Source organism: Lycorma delicatula, chromosome 2 (assembly GCF_047948215.1).
Source record: "Lycorma delicatula isolate Av1 chromosome 2, ASM4794821v1, whole genome shotgun sequence".
Classification (NCBI taxonomy): domain Eukaryota; kingdom Metazoa; phylum Arthropoda; class Insecta; order Hemiptera; family Fulgoridae; genus Lycorma; species Lycorma delicatula.
This window is the reverse complement of record NC_134456.1, coordinates 15,347,411-15,370,673: the sequence shown is the minus strand read 5'-3', so window position 1 is coordinate 15,370,673 and position 23,263 is coordinate 15,347,411. Positions and strand designations below refer to the sequence as shown.

The following is a 23,263-nucleotide window of genomic DNA, read 5'->3' as shown; positions in this document are numbered from 1 at the left end:
ACTATTAATGTCTGAATTTTCACCTTTCCTTTAAAATGTTGAACAGATAACATTACTAAATTCTATATCTGTTCTAGTTAGACAGCATATTTAATATATATTTAAAAATGTGAACTTAATTAAAAGCATGAAACTATTGAAACACAGTGTAATGATTAATTCAATGTAAGTTTAAAATAAATAAAGGAAGTGCTTAACTGTAATTGAAATAAAGTAATTGTCAGATAACCAATTACTTAATATATACAGTTTACACAACCAACAAATTACTCCATGGCTGGAATTGTTGTGCATTATTTTTCGTCCTCCGGGCTGGATTTTATCAGATTTACGTGGTAGTGAAACAATAAATCTGCCTTGATTGTTCCTAGTGGTATGAAATTAGAAGTGTGTTTCACATGTAGAACTTTCATTAACTGAAACATCAGAATCAGTTGCATGAAGTTTCCAAAAATTTTCAAATATAGTTCAATGATCTAAGTTATTGTTGCTTGTAAAAGGGGACGGAACAGTATTTTTATGTTTAAATAATAGGAAGATAACCGGTGAGAGTATATTCTAGCTTAGTCTCATGAATAATAGGATATCTTGTATCTTGAATAAATTAACAAGATAAAATAAGATCTAAATAAAATTGGGCTCCGATTAAATGATCCAGCCTGACAGACCAAAAAAATGGATAAGACCAGATAATTAAATAATTATGTGAAATATCTGCTATATGTGAAGTTCTAATATTGTTTTATATACATATATATATATATATATATATATATATATATATATATATATAAAAATAAATTGCAGCTTGGAAAATTCAATTTCCATTGCCGATCTTCAATAATAATTAAATTATGAATGAACAAAAATATTATTTTGGTGCTTTCTTCACTATATTGAAACTGGATTCGTAATTTACATTAATATCTATATAATATTTGTGTAATTTAGTTTTACTTTGTTTTTTGGCCATATTCGTTATTGTAATCATTATGGATAAAGAACAAAATTATGTTAAAGAAAATCAATTAAGGACTGTATTACAAGAATTGGATTATTCGCAGATAAATAGTCAGCATAGAGTAAATAATCAAAAACATTCTGTAGGCACAACTATTAAACAATTACAATTGCAACTTACCATAATTTACCATCGTTCAAAGGTGAAATTCTTGAATGGTCTCACTTTTTTAATATATTTAATGATTTAATCCACAAGATTTAACAAATATTCAAAAATTACATTATTGACATTCAACAATTATAAAAATATTGATGAAAATTATAAAATCGCATTAGATTTATTGATAATACAACTTGATAATAAATTTATGATTGAATATTTTAATGTAGATTGCATTTTAAAATTAATTTCTGTGAAAAGAGAATCGTTAGATCTTCTATCTAAATTCATTAATGACATTTCTTCATTTGTCAACTCGCTTGAAGGAATACAACTTCCAGTTAACATATTTGAATTTATTGTAATTCAATTTCTAACAACAAAGCTAGATTATAATACTGCCAAATTATGGAATTCAGTATTGGAAATGCAAATGTTAAGTACAACAATGCATTTAAATCTTATCGCAAACATCCTACTTCCAAGGTTAGCAAGATTTATAAACTATATAATGTTAGTTACTATTCTAGATCTAACTTTAAACATAAGAATACTGTTACATTCCTTTTTACAAGCAATAATACCTTAGATCATTGAACTATACTTGAAAACGTTTGGAAAATTTATGAAGCTGATTCTGATGTTTCAGTTAATGAATCTTCTTACATGTGAAACACACTTCAAACTTAATACCACTAGAAACAATCAAGGTAGATTTATCGTTTAATTACCATGTAAATCCGATAAACTCCTGTTAGGTGACTCTTTCATTAACACTAAAATAGGTTCTTATATCTACCCATCGGGTTGGTCTAGTGGTTAACGTGTCTTCCCAAATCAGCTGATTTGGAAAGTCGAGAGTTACAGCGTTCAAGTCTTAGTAAAGCCAGTTATTTTTACACGGATTTGAATACTAGATCGTGGATACCGGTGTTCTTTGGTGGTCGGGTTTCAATTAACCACACATCTCAGGAATGGTCGAACTGAGAATGTACAAGACTACACTTCATTTACACTCATACATATCATCCTCATTCATCCTCTGAAGAATTATCTAAACTGTAGTTACCAGAGGCTGAACAGGAAAAAAAAAGTAATGAATTAAATAAACTTAAGAACCATCAAATTATTTCTAACCAAAATAAAATCATTTCGCTTGACCTGTTTCTGGATGATTTAGGATTATTACAAGTGGGAGGTAGATTACAACACTCTTTATTTTATTATCAAACTAAACATCCTATTATTGTACACTCAAAGGCAAATATAATTAAATTATTTATTTACTGCTGAGCATTTACATCTTTTACATTCTAGTAATTGACGCATCAGTCATTAATAAATGTTTGAATTGTTCTTGCTTTCACATGAAAACTCAAATGCAACAACTAGGTCAGTTACTCTCTTTCATAGTAGTACCTTCTCGTCAATTCTCTGACTACACAGTCATTCATAGCAACGCTCAAAAGATTTATTTCACAAAGAGGTATTCCTACCTAAATATTTTCAGATAATTGTTCCAACTTCCGTTCTGCCAAGAATATTTTGTATGACTTATTTAAATTCGGAAAATCTAAAATCAAACATTCAATCCTTTTTGTACTGAATTTACATGACTTCATTTACACTCATTACATTTCATCCTCTGAAGTATTATCTAAACGGTAGTTACCGGAGGCTAAACAGGAAAAAGAAGAGGTCCTGACCAATTAGTTAGAGTCGTTGATTTAAAGACTACGAATGGTCAGCTTCAAAGACCTGTGCATAAGTTGTGTTTGCTGCCAGTGTCTGATAATTTAAAATTATTTATTTAAAAAAAATACTTCACATGTTACTAATTGAGAATATTGTTAAAATAATAATTTTGATTGATATTATACTTTATATTACGATCATAAATGTTATATATTGATATATAATGTAATATTCTGTATAATTATATCATACTGATATGCTCTTCTAACTCTCTACTGTACGGACTATTATACTATATTTGCATGTTCATATATACTACACCCATGCACATACACATACAACATAAGTACACACACACATAGATATTATATGTTAGATGTGATAAGTCACTAAATGTGCAATGTCTTCATTATTTACACTTTCTAATGGCACATGGTTATTCAGACCATTGGATACATCTCTTGTGTCATGAATAACATATTTATAGAAATCTTACTCTCTATACGATTACAGGTACAATTTTCCAAGAATATATATTTACATTTATTATTAATATTATGAGCATTATTGATTATTCTTATTACTATTATTTGTATACATTATCATTGATTTGTGATCACTATTATACATTATATTGATAAAAAAATGTAAAATAAATATACCTGGTTTATCTTGTATCACTGAATTATATTAATGAAATTTGTATTAATATAACATTTATCTACCTTATATTGATTTGATATGATATTACAAGAAAAAAGAACTTCTTTTTTGACGAGCAGTATGTTCAGATTCAATTGTTTTCTTTGTCTTCTCGCTTAAATGTAAACATCTCATTTTCTTTTTAATTGTTAATGAACCAGCTGATCTTAATTATTGTTAAAATTATTAATGTATGAATCTTTAGTTTCCTTTAAAATGTTGAAGAGATAACATTATACTAAATCTAGGTAGACAGAATTTTTTTTTTTTTTTTACCCTCCGGGTCCGCAGTTAAGCAATTTTTATCCGCAGGGGATGAGATGAATGCTTTGCAGCATGTGTGAAAAATCCCATGGCTGACGGGGATTCGAAATCTGTGCTATTCGGCATTTTATATCGCTCCTGCTTTGCCCATCTTTAGTAATTCTACTTCCCAGATAACAAAATTCTTCTACGTCCATAATCTTTTCTCTTCCATATTCAGTGGTCCGTCTACAATATTTCTACTACATTTCATTACTTTTGTTTTGTTCTTGTTATGTTCATGTGTAAAACTTCTTCCAAATCGTTCATTGTTTCTTCTAAATCTTTTTTACTCTCGGCCATAATTACCATGTCATCAACAAATCGTAGCATCTTTATGTTTTCACCTTGTACTGTTACTCCGGATCTAAATTGTTCTTTAATATTATTTACTGCTAGTTGTATGTAAAGATTAAAAAGTAACAGGAATAGGGAACATCCTTGTCGAACTCCCTTTTTTATTACAGCTTCTTTCTTATGTTCTTCAATTATTACTGTTGTTGTTTGGTTCCTATAAATGTTAGCAATTTTTCTTCTATCTCTGTAATTGAAACCTAAATTTTTTAAAATGCAAACTTTTTATTCCAGTTTACGTTATCAAATGCGTTTTCCAAGTCTATAAATGCCACGTATGCAGGTTTGTTTTTCTTTAATCTTCCTTCTACTGTTAATCTGAATGCTAAAATTGCTTCCCTTGTCCCTATACTTTTCCTGAAACCAAACTGGTTTTCTGCTAACACTGCTTCCACTCTCCTTTCAATTCTTATGCACAGAATTCTAGTTAAGATTTTTGATGCATGACTAGTTAAGCTAATTTTACTGTATTCTTCACGTTTATCTGCTCCTGCTTTCTTCGGTATCATAACTATAACACACATTTTGGAATCTAACGGAAAAGAGATGCGATGTATATAATATATTATTATTATTTACTCATCAGAATACAAGATTTAATTAACTCATTTAAATAAACTTTCTTGGATGCTAAAGTAACATCTTGAAACTTCAAAGCCAAGAGGAAAAATGATCTGTCATTAACGGTGAACCATTATGGCGTAAGCCATACTGGTGGATTGAATGTACAAGAATCTGTCGATTCATTCAACTACAGCCAACAAGTCTATTTTTTGTGAAGGTAGATACTTTCGATGGCTAAATTCTTGCTTGTGACCATAACTGTGTATAGACATCGACCGCAATTGTAATCGCGCAGCTAAAAGAAGAGTTGTTACAGTAAATTAGTCTAGTCATAAAAGGGGAGTCCGTCCCTGACTTTGTTTAACTTTATTTTATTTTTCCAATTATAAGGCCAAATTTGGTATTTTAAATCGATGCGAGAATAGTCTACGTACATTTGACTAAGGGACTAATAGCCCTATCTACGCTATTATCTATTTTATACCTAAATATAAGTTTTAAATATTTAGCTTTAACAGTAAATTGACTGCTAACTAAGATTACAATTAGCAACAGTTCCAAAGACCAGACTGCAGGTCTCTATGCCATCATTAGGTAGCCTAAAGAGGTAGCAGAAGAAAAATTAGTTAAAAAATAAAAATTGATTCATTAAATTTTAATCTCCCTCATCTAGAGTTGAAAACGATTTGTTTCTTTACGTCACTCGTATGAAAGGCAATATTCTGTTCATACATTTTGTAAATTAAGCATAGTAAACGATATTTGCTCATTAAAGCACAATAATTTTTTGATTTATTTATAACTGGAAAATAACTGATGTGTTTTTTTTTTGTTCAAAACCCAGAAATACATATATATATATATATATGACAAATATCAGTACACAGGATCAAAATACTGTTTAGATTTTTATCTGGAACCGATCAGAATAGATTACATAATTGTAAATTTCTAGGTTTGAGTTCATTGTTCAAAGAACTTTTATTCTGTTAATCCACATATCGATTACATTCATTGTAATTTTCCTTATATTATATAAGACTTTTTTAATATTTTATCAAAAATGTATTCATAATCGATCGTTAGAATTGAAGGAATATACTCATTACTTGTAATGAACCACCGTAACACATAATGTGTTTTTTTTAACCCATTCTTTCTATATTCTCCTGAAGACTGGTGTAACAGGTGAAAACCTTTCGATACATTTTATTGATAAGAGATTGTAGATTGTTATTATTATATAATTTTTATTTCTTTTTGCAGGGAAAAAGGATGGAGGATATCATCAGATGTGGAAGAAATTTATAAATCATAAAGATTTATTATAATTAAAATTGTAATATTATCGTAATGTATAAATTTTTTTTTTACTATGTTATAAGCCTGTAATGTGAAATGTATCGTAGACATAAATATTGTTAGGCTGTTCTTATCAAGGTTTTGCCACGGTTTCCCTCGATACAATAGGGCAAATGCCGGAACAGTTGGTTTAGTTTTCCGTGGAATTTAATCTTTGATATCCTTATTCTTACCTAAAATAATGAAAATAAATATTTATTTATAATTTTATTTTTTGTAGTTTTTTTCATCGCCTGCTTAATGCCGAATTAATGTGACCCCCATTAACCACTAAAAGTTGAAATTTAGCTCAAATACATAATTTTCTATCGGCTAGATGGCGCTTCGCCGTGTTACAGCAACCGTGTCCGTGCTGCATTATACATCGGTTTCAAAACAAGCGGAATGGAAGAGGAGGGCTGATCGCAAGGCCACCAAGGAACCTAAACGCCATTAGATTTCTTTTTGGGAGGCATATAAAAATCATTATTCGGAGAAAATCCCCGACATCAGCTATCTACAGGAGAGGGTTGTTGCAGTGCGACGGTAGCATACATTACACTCGACATCCTGACGAGTACGTGGGAAGAGCCGGATTACCGTCTGGACATTTGCAGGGCAGCGAACGGTACATATATCGAAGTACACCAAGAAAAACTTCAAAATCTACCCGTTAAGGATAGACACTAATGTACAGTAAGTAAGCTATACTACCTTAAATATAATGCCGTTTAAATCGTACTTGAAATCAAACAGTTGTTATATAAAAACTCTGTATGTATATTTATTTGAGAGTAAAATCATATTTCTATGGTTTGCATAATTTTTCCATACGCAACAGACATCCACACGTGGATCTAACTTACGAAGGATATCTCTATAGTAAATTTAAAGTAAAGTTTTAAGCGATTCAACGGAACATTTTTCCGATAGGTTATGTATAGTAAATTCAATTCGATGCCGAGTTGTTAATTGTACTTTATCGCCTGTGGTTGTGTTTTTTTTAGTATTAATACAATTTTTAACTGATTTTAATTTTTTTTTTCATTTAATTAAATATTTTGTGACACTCATTGTCATGAATTTATCACGGTTATGTATTTATCATGATTTCCCTTGATCCATCCAGAAAAATGTGGAGCGGTTCTTTTATTTTCCCGTCTAAATAACGCTATAGTACAGCTGTAGCTCTAGAAGGAAAAAGTATCCGTAATCTGTCCAATTTGGGCATACGCGGTTTTCGCCTCTACGGAACCCAAAAAACCGGATGGAAATTTTCCGAATGTTAATGTTCGTATGTACGAGTGTGCGAGTTCGGTGTGAGCCTCTAAATCGGCTTATATCACCAGATCAACCGGACCGATTTTGACCAAACACGGTCAGATTACTTCTATATACGGGGCATTGATGCGTTAAATTTTCAACTTAAAAACTCAATGGGGCGAGGCTGTAGGACAAGGGCACCCTCGGTATCTCGAGATTTCACCTAATTAAAGTCGTATTTTTCTTAAAAATAAAAATATTTGCGAAATCGCACCTCCACCCCAAAAAATGCTGTAAACTACTGTTATACGAGTATATTGTGACGTCACAGGTGAGCGGTAAAATTAAATAAATTAATAATATTTAAAGTGTAAAAAAATAGTTCGGACTGGCCGGTGCGGTAAGCCTCACAGCTGCAACAATCTGCCGACGGTGTAAGCGAAATTTGTTCTGTGCAACTTGTGAAATTACATTAGTTAATGCCGACTGTTGTCGCTAGTCCCGTCACACATGACGGTATGCGAATTAAATACGGTATGCGCGCGCGCTTTAGTTAGAATCATTGAATTAAGTAAACGAATAAATATACTTAAATAAAATAATAAATATTTTAAATTAAGTTGTGTGTGTAAGCCGTGCATCAGAATTAGAAATAATGGCTAATTGAATAAGACTACAGAATAAAAAATTCACAGTCCACTTACTTTATTCTATTTCTATAAAAAATTACATTTTATTTATATATTTTTGTAATTTTTTTTTTTTTTAGTAAAATCAAAACTAGTACACGGTTGCATAACTTCCCCAGATTTCCTCTTGACTGATTTTTATTTCAAATACGCCATTGATATTTAGAATACAATCTCGAAATATTTTTAAATATCGAGTAATAGAATTCGAGTCAGATTTGAACCCTTTTGTCAAATGACGTTTTTAGTATAAAAATTATGCAGTATTGAAATTATATCGAGGAAAAAATCAAATTTCTTAGTAAAACATTTTGTTTCCTAGTCGTTCTCCCCTTCATCAAATTATTTATATATATATATATATATATATATATATATATATATATATATATATATACATATGTGTGTGTGTAGATATAGATCTATTACAAAAAAGCTGTAATGAGGATTACTTGAAATTATAAAAAAAGATAAAAAAGCAATCATGAACCCCTCAAAAAGAAAATATGTTTCTTCAATTAAAAATTTACATACGCTTACATTCAAATAGTTTTAAAAATTACATTTTCTTGGTTAGCGATTCTTGTCTGATAAAAGTTTTACCTTAATTCTTGCCAGTTTGGTAAAATTAAGCCAGATTGTAGATCTAAATAAAAGAGTAAATGCTATGTTTTTTTTTTCTTTATGAAATCTGAAGTGAAAAATCGAAAGAAATTGGTTTGAGAACTGTATTTTTAGTAGTCTCTGAGAAATCACTGGTTAAAAGACAAACTATGTGTACATCGCCCGCATTATGCTTCCGTTACTGAACCGTTTCAAAAAAAAATTTAACATCGGTTGTTTATTTAAAAAACAATTAAATTATTTCATTCTACATAAACAATATTACTGTGTCGATAATTTTTAAATTATAAAAAAAAACCTCAATTTCCCGTATCCTGTTCACCGTGTAAACAAATACAAATAATTTTCATTAACGCCTTCTGAATTGTGAATTATTATATATTTAGTCGCTTAATTTAGTTATCTCGATATTATTTCATCTGTTTTTATATTTATGGACTTTAATCGAACCTAATTTTATTTTGTAATCGATAGTGAAATTTTTCATGCCGATCTGATTAAGTTTTTACCACGGTTTCCCTTGATCCATCCGCACAAATGCCGGGACAGTTGCTTTTTTTTTATTAATGAAATAGCGTATTTACGCGTTCCGGAGTATTATATACTCTTATATAATATATTATTCTACACTAATCGGAATAAAAAAAATTATTTATTAACTTAATTAAACCCCAAAAGAAAAATTTATAAAGGTATCTTTTACTTTCACGTCTCGATTGAAAGTAGATGAATAACTTTAGGCGACAGAACAATCAGATAGTGTAATGCGGTGGTGTGTGTATCTTTTATTTTATCGATAGTCGGTTTGATTCACGGTAAGGGTGTGACATTTTTTATCATATGATCCTCATCATCTATATCGATTCACTATAAATGTTGAATATCTCTCTAGAGAAACTGAATTTGAACCGCAGTTCTGCTATCTCAAACATTAGACGTAATAACAACTTCCTGATAGCCGTCCACGATGACTGAATCGGTCGCTGTTACCATCTATCTATACGATGTTTATCGTTCATTTATTATTTATTTTTTTCGATCGATGAATTAATTCACCGCAGAAGCTTACAAAGACACTTCTAAAGCGAGAACGTGAAAATGGAATTTTTAGCGTATGAAGAATACCGTGTCTGGCCGAGATTAGAACCCGGTACTCTGAATGAACGGCCGAGACGCTACCGCTCGGCTACGGAAATCGAGTAATTAATTTTATTTTTCACTTTTAAGTCGGTTCAGCTATTAACTACGTTTTGATTGTTTTGTTATACGTTTACCATAACTAGGCGCCAATTCAACCCACGACTTTTAGTGTAACAGTGGGAGCAGTTCTTTTTCCGTTGTTACAACCTTCATTCGTTTTATTTATTTAATTTTAAATATTTAGCGATATTTGATATGAAATTTCTATGCGCACGCGTGCGATTGTTTTAACGTGTACTTTTATATTAATAATAAAGTCACCTGATTTGAGATTTGTCAGAAATGGAACATTAAATAAACGGTAACTATCAGTTACCGTTAACTAGCATAGATGTCGCTCGGATTTCAGTTCCCCGGTGAAATAAGTCATACTGAAATTTTTAAGGCGTTATATATATAAGGGGTAAAATTGATGGTTTCTTATGTTTTTTGACCCGAAAAATAGAATAATAAAACCCAGAACTATCATCCCTTATTTTCACGATATCCAGCGTAGAACAGAAAAGTTCAGTAACGAAAAACGTTTTTTTAGGTTTGAAGTAGAATAACTTTGTTAAACAAACTTGTAGAGAGTTTAATTCTGAGAAAATCGTTGTAATATACTGTATGGAGAAAAAAACTTTAAGGATTTGTAAAAGTAAAAACAACAGTTTTCTTTTTTTTATTTAGTAAAATATGTTTAACCTTTGAAAAATTAAAATAATTTTAATTCACTTTTTAAAAAAAATACTCACTGTGGTTTATATTTTTTTAAATTTAAAATAAACGTTGGAAAATTCCACCGTTAACATCGATGCACTTTTCAACTCGTTTCCTTGCGTTCCTTGATGAGGGGCAACAGCACTGAGAATGCAAGCGATCAGTTCGTCACGTGCGTCTACTCTTTACTTGTACACCTCTCATTTCATCCGTTCCCGTAAACAATAATCTAAGGGATTTAAGGTTCAGCTATCTACTCGGACAATTTACCAGCCCTCTACGTCCAGTCGTAGAGGGCTGGACGTAGAGTTTACGTAAATACCGGTACATTTTTCATCTAAAAACCGTCTTACTTTATTCGGCAAACGTGTCGGTATTCCATCAAGTCGATAATACATTTCGATTTGTTTCTACGATGACAAATTTTCAAGCAAAAAAATACATCGTTTAAAAATTTCTCCCCGTGACACGTTTTAGTAAGAAAGGGCCTAATTTGTTGCCGATCGTGCCGCATCAAACGTTCACCGAAAATTACGGCTGGAAATTTGATCCGACTGGAGCGTGTGGTTTTCTTCACACCACCTATGTGAATTTCACGTGTTGTTTACGCCGTTACGGGTACAAGTAGCTTCGTCCAAAAATAGTACGAACGAGATTTAAAAGTAATTATGTTAACCCGCTGAAAAAACCCGTCCGGCACGATCACCAAGCTTGAGGTGTTTTATTTTCTGGACGTGACAAGGATTCAGTCCTTGAGCGTGTAATGTCCTCCGTACTGTACTTTGTAGAATGTCGAGTAACGTAGAAATTCTTCGCGTGATCGTTTTGGAACTAAACTGTACTACTTGAAGAAATTTTTCTTTTCATCGGCTGTACCGGTTGGCGTTCAAATGAAACACGAGTGCTGTGAAGTGTGCTATTCTCACGAAGATTATTAAATTCTACAAATAAATTTGTTGTTTGCGATCTAAATTTATTACGCTAAAAAGTTGTTTTTAATTTTCATAAATTCATTCGCTGTTTTCTGTTAAATTTTGTTCCGTTTTGTTTTTAATAATAAAAGTTGATATTTTTTTGTTTTTCGTAACTTCATTTCATCAATTTTCTCAAAATTAAGTTCTCTACATGTTTTCTTAATAAAATTTACGCATTTTTCAGTCGTTTAACAAAATTATTGTACTTCAAACCTAAAAAAAACGTGTTTTACGGCGGTTATCGTAAAATCTATGGGAGATACAATATTGGGACCTGCTTTATTCGAGTTTTCAGGTGAAAATCATAAGAACCCGTCAAGTTTACTCCTTTTATGACCCCCTTAAAAATTAAGACGTTTCGGTTAATCTGTTTTGCTTAGTTTTTACACGATAAGGTTTCCGAGATTTAAGTCGTGAAGAATCTTACAAGATGTGTACTTTACACGATCTTGGTGCGATAATTTACCCTATAGATTTTTTCGGACCGGCAGATATTGTTTTTTGAATACGGGCTATGGCCTACGGAGTCCTGACGAAAGGTCGCCTATTTCGTTTTTTAGTTTGAAACGGACTCCGTTGTGCGCCGTTTTTTAACCGAATCGTGTACTACTACTATTTATCGGGATACTGACGTTCGAAAACTTAGCGAAAATATTTTACGTTTCTCTTGAAAGGATCCAAAGCTTCCTCGATAGCAGCCCTTTCCTCGATGGAATACTGTATTTTAGAATAAACATAATCGTAAAGAACGAAACTATATCGCACTGTAGCTGGAACAGTTTACAACCGACAAAAATAGACTATTAGTAATAGCAGTATTAAACGCGACGCTAAAATAACTGCAGTTCGAGCTGATTAGGTTTGATTTTAAGTCGCTCGCCCGGTATTACAATATTGAAAAAGCTGCTTCAGAAGACCTTGTATTTTTCTCAAAAGTCTGTATAAGTGTATATTTATTTATACATCTATTCAAATATTAATCCTTTAGGCCTTTTTTTTTAAAAACTTGCTTAAATCAAAATATGAATTTATATAGCAATATGTGAATTTTTGTTTTGTACCGGTAAATGATTCGTGTGATTTAGTAAATTAAAAATTCTGATGTATCCCCACATCTACATTTACGAACGGTAACATTTGTTAAGAAGTAAACGTATTTAATATTTAATAAAAATTAAAAATTGTAATTATGTAGTAACGTATTTCTTCATTTGCGCGCGAGGGTGTGCGTGCGTGCGAACTCTTGCATTACTGATAAAGACATATACACATATAGTTTTATCAAGCTGTAACATTAAATTTTATTAAATAATAGAAAGCTTCATCAACAACCTCTTGTAAATAAATTTGTACCTTCAAAACTAGATTGAACTAACATACAATCAAGTTTTGAAGGTACAAATTTATTTACTGTAATACATAATTTGTGCTAGATTTAAAAAAATTCAGATTATAATAAAAGCGAAGTGTTTAAAAAAAATTAAATATAAATAAAATAAATGTAATAAGTAAATTTTTTATAATAATAAATGCTTTAATAGAAAAACAATACTTCGATAGGCAATGATAAAAAATAAAACAATAATTTAATAAAATTGTATCGTTCATACGCTGTGAGAGGTAATTATTTTTTGTTTAATTTTTTTGGGATGACGCATAAGTAAAACCAACTGTCAGTCTGACTAATGCGTAGACAGGAGCGGGGAGAGGGGTGGTCAAACAATGCAGGTGGCTAACTTCACTCTGATTGGCTACCCTCGGACAGTACTGGTCACGCGATGGTACAACAATTCAAATACAACCGTAAATGTGCGTACGTGTGTGTGTATTTCTGTCGAATAACAAAGTTAATATCCCTATTATATTTCTTATATAGACGTTCGATATAATTAAATTAAATCAAGATTTGTCGATTATTTTATATCTCTATTATTACATTTTATTTAAAATAATAATTTATCTCCCTTAATTTTAATAATTTTTTTAAAAATATTACGATTAAATTTATCAGTTTTGTAAAGTAATTTACAAAAAAAAAATTCTAATATTACATAATAACAGATAAAATTTTTCCAGTTTTATTTACAATTCGACCTAGTTATCTTTATTAATGGTATTCCTAACACGTATTAATACCTAATACATTTTTCTATTTATTTATTTGTACGGGCAATAGACCGACATTCAGTTCGTCACTTACTTTTATTTCAAATTTTAATAAAGCGTATAAAAAAGCCAATTCTGACCGAAATTTGAACACAGAACTTTCTGTCTACCTGTAATTCTGGTATCTTTTGCCAATGTTTTCATTACTATTATTTTTGTTTTTACTTTCTATTCTCTTAAATACAAGTTTAAAATTGTAATTTATCACCGATAAATTTCAAGCATTTTAAAATACGAAATTTAATATTCCAGAAACGAATAAAAGTGAAATACAAAATACCGTAAGAATTTGGTACGAAATTATATACTTATTTAGAGAATACGATTATCAAAATAAGAGTCGCTCTTGGAAAGTAATAAAACATCACAATCACTATCATCACCCCGTCTCTTAAACCTCACTCTGTCCCAGACAGCGCGAAAATTCTCTAACATTCTCTCTGTGGGTGCGTGTGAGCGCGTTTTTACACATTAACCGTACTTTGCTTAACCCACGAGTACGGTACGTTTAGATTGTGCATTTGGTTAATTATTTATTTGGTTATTTGGCATTTTATTTGGTTAATTATTTATCGGCCGATTAACCTAAAATTTATAAACAAGCGTGTAACTTTTGTTTATTTTTGGGGGATACTATGTAGCCGGTGTTATAAATAGAAAATGCAGTACGTGAAAACAAAAATAATAACACTTATTTTAAGCTATATTAAAATAATATTAATATAAAGAAACTTACCTCGATTAATAATGAAGGTCATTAAACACCAAAACAAAATAAACAACGTATAAGAAATAGTTAAACAAGAATGACCGCAGACACGAGGATCCAAATTGAACTGCATATCTAGCGCCATGTGTAATGTCGCTAGATTCCATAAGCTTTCGTTCTCTGCCACGCACGTTATTTCTCTGTCGCTTCAAACAACGTCCGAACAAATCTGCAAAATAAATTATGAAAATTGGCGCGCCAACTAAAATGTATTACCTACACTGTACTGTTTCTCCTCTCATAATAACAACCGACAGTATAGCATTAATGTTTTACAGATTTGAAAACTTTTAATTTGACAAAATAATAACTGAAACCAAATTTTCGCTTAAACCTATGTATACAAAGTTAACAAAGGAACGTAACCAACGTTAAACTGTAATGTTAAGGTTTTCAGTTATTTCCTTTTATTCGAACCCGGGACCTCCGGATAAAAGGCCCCGCAATTAGTCGAAAAATGTTTGAGATATGGAGGTCCGAATAATCGACGTTTTAACAAACATTAATCTCAGATTATATTTAATTTGAATCACAATTTTGTAACAAGAAAATCTCTGATAATTCGAGTACTTAAACAAGCAATAGTTTATGTAAATTTTACGGATAAATAAAATATGTAAGTCCGGTTAAACGAGAGCCGGATGTATAAAATCAGTGATTATTTTACTAATTGTATTATAACAACATAAAAAAAATAAACAAAAAAGTTATCAAGTATGATTTTTAAGTTTTTAACACTAATACATAAACGATAAATATCAAAGTTCATTGACCTTATTGTCAAACAAAGAATTTAACACGATTTTTTTTTTTTAATATATAGATATAAATAATAGTAAAATAATAATATGATTAATTATTAAATTAAAAAAAAAAAAATAAATAATAAAAATTTTACAAAAATATTAAAAATTATTTTTTTCATTCATCTTCCTTACTGGTTAGCTTGGATGATGTATTTATTCTATGTAAAAGTGTTGAATAACTCAAACGCAACGCAGTGAATTACCTCATGCCGATCTTGGCTGCCAAAGGGTGAGGGGGGAAGGAAAACTCAGGTTAATTGGCAACATGGCACCTGTTGTAGTCACAATGTTAGAGCTGCGATTATATACCACTCCGTATTAAGAATAGTATTAGAAGAGAAGAGAAGTAAGAGAGAGAGAGACCCTCTGTCTCGCTTCCTCTCCATCATTGATCCCCCTACCAAACCCTCTCTCAATTTCTCTCCATCACCCTCGCTCTCTCACACTACCCACTCTGTCTCTCACTCGACCCCTCTCTCTCACTCTCCCCCTCCGTCAATCTCTCTCGCTGTATGCGGTGGGCTACTTAAACATGTTTGTATTTTTTCAATTTTCTCACTCAAAGTGCATTTTTACAAAAACTTTGTAATAAAAAAATTGACCGTTAAGGTTTTCGACACTTTTTAAATTTATTAATGCCTTTCCGTTCGTGAAAAAGCTTTAAAAAATTTCTCGTCGGAATTATAACAAAAAAACGGTAACTGTAAATGAAAAATTTACGTAAAATTTAACCTCTGATCCAAAGATTTTTCCCGACGAGAAGAAAAGTTACAACGTCGTTTGTAGTAATAAAAAATTACGCGTATAGAATTTTATTTCGAAAATACGAGTACATCGTTAAATTATGTTACTTCAATTTTTTTTTAATTTCAGTGCTCCTTTGATCAGCAAATAAACATAGTTTTTTTGTAATTTCTTTATTTTGCGTCGTTTATAATTGTACGTAAAGAATTAGATGAACTGTAACCGATAAGGAATGCCAAACGATGCCGAGATTCGAACCTAGGAATATCGGTATATCAGTCGCTTAATTTATCAACCGATCGATCTAAGGAGGGTCGTTATATCTTTCTTAAAAATAGTTTTCCTCTAAAAGAACGATCGACTATACATTTTCAACAATGTTGTGATTTTTTTTTAATTTAGCTTAAAAAATATAAAGTAAACACGGGAAATGTTAAATATAAAAATCTGTAATGAACTATTTGTTGTATATATCTCGTTGTACTGTTTACGAATAATTTCTGCTTTAAATAATATGTATGCATAATTATTAAGATTATACAGAGTCCTTACTGGGTGTCGAACTCATATTATAAAATATTGGTTGCCTTCTACAAACTCACTACCTATGTTTTTTTCCTTTCTTACTTATATTATTAAATATATATATGTTAAATAAAAACTACGCCGATAAATTTCTAAAAATATTTTTACAAATTTATTAAAACGATTATTTGTTACTTTCTTTCCTATCAAAAAATAGTTTCTTCAAATTTTTGTGTTATTCCCGAGTATTATTCATTTATTTGAATATTTAACGATATTAATTGAGATCGGTGAACAAACGGTAAGCTATTTAGGTGTCGAACCCAGGACTCTAGTAAATCGGTATATTCTTTATAACGATACAGATGCGAATTATTTTCTTAGCTTCATTCTCGTTACCCGACTTAAAACATAATATATTTAACACGAAATACATCTAATATATTACTCACGAAATACTCTTACAAACATATAACTTGTTTATTTTTTCGATACTGTTTAGCCGCTATTAAGAGATAAATAAACAAATTTATTATTATTAAATTTATTTTGTAAAAATAGACGAGAGTAAATTAGGTTCTAACATTTTTAATCTAATAAATAATTTGAGTAACACATACACAGAATAAAACAACTGCCAATAATAATTGGCCAATAATATTAAAAAAATAAATACAACTCACCTTAATCAGTAATAAGAAATATCTCAGTAAAAAGATGTAAATTGGATGACGTCAATGTTAACTGGAAGCATTACGTATTCAGTCGGCTATCTACCGATAATTCCCGCCAATAACTAACCACAAAACAAAGCATCTCGGTGAATTTCTTTAGTTAGACTCATCTTCCCCCCACTACGGAATCGACGTCATCGAAAGACATTCGCTAGTTTAACAACAAAATTATTATATCTAAAATTTGGTTCGCAAACTGTCATCACCATCAATTTTTTTCAACATTAGAGCATCCATTACATGTCGTCTAATATTAAATTGTTTTTAAAATTGACTATCGGTCTTGACCAACTTATAATTAGATAAAATATTAAAGAGAATAAATTTTCGCTTAAAACTATAAATGGACATATTACAACAACAGCCAACCGTACACAAAGGGGTTATAACGAGATTTTTACTTATTATTTAAATACGTATAATCAATTTATATACGTAATCAAGCTCAATATATAGTACATCCGGGCGATGACAACGTTCAACCGTTTTTCGTCCTCAAAAAAAAAAAAAAATATATATATATACTACATGTAAATACGGACCCCCACGCGCGCGCACGTACAATTTTGTTATTAAGTGTTATTATATTTTTTTAAATATCAATCAGGAAATAAAAAAATTGTATTATTAATCTTTTCTTTTTTAGATGTAACATGATCTACATGCTATTAGAGAAGAGGTAGCGCCAAGCTACCTGCTAGACTAAAAGTTCCAGATTCGATCGATATCTGGAACTGCAGTTTTTTTTTGAGAAGATGATCAAAAGATTTGCTTCTTTTTGAGAAGACGAACAGTCATCTTCTCAAAAAGAAAAATAACAGAACCGCATCTTTTACGATGTAGATTATAGAAACCACGAACAGTACGCAAGGAGGTAATGAATGATTAGTATTATCTCTAAATTTCACGGTTCGGCCTGTCTACAATATCCAAATCGAATGGGTGTGTAAGAGCGTACATACACCCGTAGATCTATTTATTAGTTCACTTTATTATACGTATAAAGCCTAATTTTATTTTATTTAGATCTTTTAAAATATATTTCGTCGTTTTTAACTAATACCTGGCTCTCAATGAACGAAACAGTTTGATCAAAAATTATATTGAAATTTCTTTGAGTGACATGGAATTAAATTTTGTCGGATGTCGGATTTTTGTAATCTATTTTGTCACCTCCGTAATAGAACAACCGAATGATATACTGAGGGTTTTGGGTTCGATTCTTGGCTTGGACTTAAGACTCTGGGTATTGCCAATTAAAAGAACGTTACTCGTAGTCTGAAGATCTAAGGTTTTTTCTCAGCTTGGAGAGGGTTTGCAGCAGCGTAATATGCTTATAATTAAAAAAAAAAAAAAAAATTATTCATAACGTTAAGACACTAGTTGATTGTTAGTTGCCGCACAGAATTACTTGCGTAATGCTTCTGTCTCAGTTCGCTTATATTCATATAAATATTAGATACGGAATCGATTTATTCTTCCTACAGTTCAGCTCTATCGCGTAAGGGATTTTATTAAAGCGCGTCAGACTGTTAAACTTGAACCTTTGTTGTCGAGTGGATTGAGTAATATTACATAACTGTGTTCAACAACGGGCGCTGGCCAGACAGCGCGGGAAGGAACTTGTCGTGATCTTAATACGCATTATTAAAACAAATATTCATAATCTATTTTATATTAAACAATTTATTAATCTAAACTGCCAACAAATTAATAATATCCGGTTATTTTTTTCTCTTTAATTATGAAATGAATTTTTAGGGTGTAAGAATATTGAGCCTGTCTGAGATTAGGAATTCGAAACCAGAACCTTTTGCAACATATCTTTATTTTCAAACGGTTTTTTTAATACAAGAATCAACAGTGTAATTTATTTATTAATCTATCTTATTGTACGCATTTTAAAATGTAACAATTGTATTTGTTAAAATTGAATATTTGTTTAGACAATGATTTATTAAATACAATGATACGTAGTTTGTTTATTTTGTATAAATAAGGAAAGGAAAAAGAAGATTTTCGAGTTTAATATCGCACTCAATAGTCTCTAAGGGGAGGTTAATAAACTCTTGTCTGTGTGTGTGTGCGTGTATGTGTGTGTTTTAAACGATGGCAGATTGTCATATGTACGTAATCTTTTTACTACAGAATAAATTAAATATAGATAGGTTTTATTCGTTGAAAAATTTAACGTTTTGTTTTTGAAATAACAAACCTTGAAGAAGTTTCAGAACCGTCTAATTTAGCTCCCGATTCATCGAGGATATTTACTAATGATATGAAACTTTATATAATTTTAAATTCGGTTATAAAGAGTTCCTAGACTGTAAAATCATTAAACGTTACTTAATTCCGATCACAGATGGCAGTTAACAGGTTGGAAAGCAACATAGTTAAATAAACCCGATTACTTTTTTATAGTCAAAATTTCTTTTTCTCAGAAAACCATTGAAATTCAGTTAAGAGAATGCGATTCTAATTGAAAATAAGAATTAAAGCAAACCAAATCGAATGTCTGTTAGAAATCAATCCTTTTGGTTTTTTTTGTGAAAAAATTATTAATTACATTTAAAAAATACATTTTAAAATATATTATATTAAAAAAAGTTTAAAAATATTTTAATATAAAAACATTAATTAGAAAATTAAAATTAATTATGCAGATTAATAAGAAAATAATAGTAAAAAAAACCTAACAGAATAAAATAAAAAGATGGGTTCTGAACTACGGATAGAGCGGAGAAAAAAATTTACTAACTGCGGTAACTTGTACGTGTTGGTGTAAGTAAAAGGGAGTGTACAGATAGAATTGATCAGGAAGCGTAATTGCTGTGACTGTATCCGACTATTTCGTCCTTCAACTTGGTTCGGCTACAATTAGTCAAAACAACTGCGTGTGTCAAAATATTTATTACGTTCATGAAAAATTATATTTGTTTATATTATTTATTAGCTTCTTCCATTATATACAGCGATGGAGTAAAAATAAAGAAAACTTAGATTGTAATATTATCTAATATTTTCTTTCTGATAACTTATTAATCTAATATAAGTAGTATTAACGAACGATTAACGTTGTCATGTACAATAAATGATATTTATTTCTTTCCGATCTAATGGTGTTTTTAAAACCGTATCAAATTTTGTTTACTTATACGTTATTTGTTTTCGGTATATATAGTAGTGTTTTACACGAATCTAAACGACCATTTAGAGAAGAATTCTACATGTAAATTAGGTAAGTTCTTTCAATAAAATATTATGTAATAAGCAAAATAGTACACAAATAATGTGATTAATTACAAAAGGTTAACTCATTAGCAGGAATTATGGGAATTTAATGAACGTTTCATCATTTGCAAATTTTGTTTGGCAAAAATGATTATTTTTAGCTTAGCGAAATATATTTTTATTCTTGTTATTTTAATTTAAATTAAATAAAATATATATACGTAGATTACTTTATAAAATAATTTGCTTTCAAGTAAGTACCGTTACACTAGAAAAGGGGTTGCTCATTTTTTTGTATACTAAATTTATTTTTATTTAAATGTGCTCTAATAATTGCTACTTATTATTTCGGATATCAATATTTTATTGAAGTTCTGTTTTTGTTTTAAAAAATTTACGTTTTACCTGTGTCTGCATTTGGTGATTAATAATTTAGCTATCTATTTTAGGAAGGTAAATTTCCTTTTATTGTCATCGTGAAATACTTTACAAATATTTTCACACTTTTCTTGAAATTTATATTGATGTGTTCTGCAGTTCGAAACGGTCGGTTTTTACGTTAGACGGTCAGATTTATTATTAATTTTTTTATTCGACAAAATTTAGCCAAAATGTTTGTTCTGACTTTTTTTTCACCGTGATAACTTACAAATTGTACAACATAATAAATGAAAACGACTTTTAAAATTCGCCTGTATGTGTTAGCTAAAAAACATAGCTAACGGTACATAAACGGGTAATTATGAGGCTTTCAATTATTTAATTTTATCTAATATTCAATTTATTATATATAATTACAACCGCGCACGTACACATAATGATTGCACGTATACAAAAGCACATTCGCGTGCTTGCTTTTATACTTTTTTTTGGGTAAATATAATTAACAATAAAAAATGTAATGTTGCCGCTTCAGTGCCACAGAAAACGTGCTTTGCTTACTAAATCTTAAACCAAAGTGTTGGGTTCGATACCAGATTAGTATTTGAAAAATTTTCCACAACTAAACTGAACCGCAAATTATTATAGATTATAAAAAAGATTAACAAGTAGTATGTAAGGGGGTAATGATACGATTACACTAATTATAAATTTATCTAACTTAGCCGATTACAACGTTTACTGTAAGCAAATCTACAATACAAATACGCACGCGCCCAAACAAACACACACACAGTGAGAGAGAGATGAGATCTATTTATTTATTAATAATACTAAGATTAAGTAATGTGTGAACTAATCTACCTTCGTTTAGACATTTTAAGTTAGACTTTTTTCTTATATACCAATTAGCTGTCATATAGCACAACAAATTTTTTTTTTTTTTTTTTTTTGTTAACTTAATTGTACGAAGTAAAGTAAGTATTGTGATCGCGAAAAATTTCGTTTTTCAAATTTCAACGGAAATATCCATCTTGAACGTTCCTGAATCCATTTTGAATAGTTTCGGCATGACGTCTTTACGTACGTATATATCTCGCATAACTTAATAACGATTAGCCGTAGCATGTTGAAATTTTGGATTTAAGACTGTTATAACATCTAGTTTTGCACCTCCCTTTTGATTGCAATCGACCGGGCTAAAAGTGTCCAAAACAGCCCAAAATCCAAAAAAATTTGGATCCTGGACTTTTTCTTAATCGCAATAATAAATCCTCATCGAGAGTTTTTCAACGATATAAGTGATAATTATTTTCATCGGTTCCAGAGTTATAGCCAAATAAAATTTTAATTAATGAATTAAATATTAAGAAAAATAGTACGCGATTAAATAATGCGATGGAGGGTATAATATAGTGGGTTAATATAGCGTTTATCAATCTTTCAGTATTTGCGACCCGATTTTCAATCATAATTTTCATCGCGCCCACTAACACACCCAACGCACACAGAGAGCAGACAGAGGCGACAGCTGGTAACGGCATCGCACACAGGTCAGAATTGTAATAATAAACAAGCTTGGGTTATGTTGTTTATAACACCATTCCCTGATTTGTTGACAAAACCTAGTCCGTTTAATGCGAAATCGGAAAAACCGTTGTTTTTTTCGAACAACGTTGTGTCTGCGACCTTGACTAAAAACTGAACTAACAGCCTTCACTAAACATATACCTTATATTCTGTAATATTTTGATAAATAATTAAACGAGTCAATAATATAAATTAAATTAAAAATTCCAACCGTGTCTAAGATTCGAACCCGGGATCTCCGGACGAAGCTTATTACTTAGGAGGTCGGTCGGCAAACGGTTTAGTTGATGTTTGTTGATCTATTAAATAACATTATATTTTATGTTCTTATAAACATTAAAGAATTGCATAAATGTAGGTATGTAGGTTGTTTATAGCGTGTAACGCAACATTGTATTTATCTGGCCGTCTGTTACGTTATTTATTAGAAACATAAATAATCGATTTAATTATAAGTTTTACTGATTATTTTTTTTTATCCTTTAATGCTTTATTTCAAAGTAAGTTTATAACAATCATATTAAAAACTGGCCGATCAGTCGATTGTTAACTTCTAAAAAAGCTGGGCTCGGGTTTGATTCTATTATTCCTCGCTCGTTAAACTACACGTGTAGGATATTTCGAGGTCGTATTGTAAATAAAACAGGAGAAATTTGATCTGTTATAATTTATTGTTAAATTTTTTTTTACTTTACAAAACGAATATACTTTATCGTAATATTTTTAATGTATTTATTAAAATTAAAGGAAATTAATTATTATTTTAAATCGATATAAAATAATGGA

General features: G+C 30.3%; 3 protein-coding genes across 10 annotated transcripts in view; 1 reads left to right on the top strand and 2 right to left on the bottom strand.

Moving 5' to 3' along the window:
• LOC142320490 (uncharacterized) overlaps window positions 1-17,378 on the bottom strand; it is a 95,583-nt gene extending 78,205 nt beyond the window's left edge. The window contains exons 1-2 of one of the 5 annotated variants that reach the window (XM_075358337.1): window positions 17,225-17,364; window positions 14,434-14,635 (exon numbers count right to left, since the gene is read on the bottom strand). The gene's annotated coding sequence lies outside the window, so the exon portion shown is untranslated. Of the gene's footprint in view, window positions 1-14,433; window positions 14,636-17,224 lie in introns of all 5 variants that reach the window. The other 4 variants (XM_075358336.1, XM_075358334.1, XM_075358338.1 and 1 more) reach the window with 4 other exon arrangements.
• The window catches only part of LOC142320491 (dynein axonemal heavy chain 1-like), a 108,341-nt gene that overhangs the window by 856 nt on the left and 84,222 nt on the right, over window positions 1-23,263 (top strand). For 3 of the 4 annotated variants that reach the window (XM_075358344.1, XM_075358339.1, XM_075358343.1), the window contains exon 2: window positions 6,008-6,778. The gene's annotated coding sequence lies outside the window, so the exon portion shown is untranslated. Of the gene's footprint in view, window positions 1-6,007; window positions 6,779-19,896; window positions 20,514-23,263 lie in introns of those variants that run through there. The other variant, XM_075358341.1, reaches the window with a different exon arrangement.
• The window catches only part of LOC142319839 (uncharacterized), a 92,345-nt gene that overhangs the window by 18,502 nt on the left and 50,580 nt on the right, over window positions 1-23,263 (bottom strand). The gene's annotated exons all lie outside the window — the stretch shown is intronic.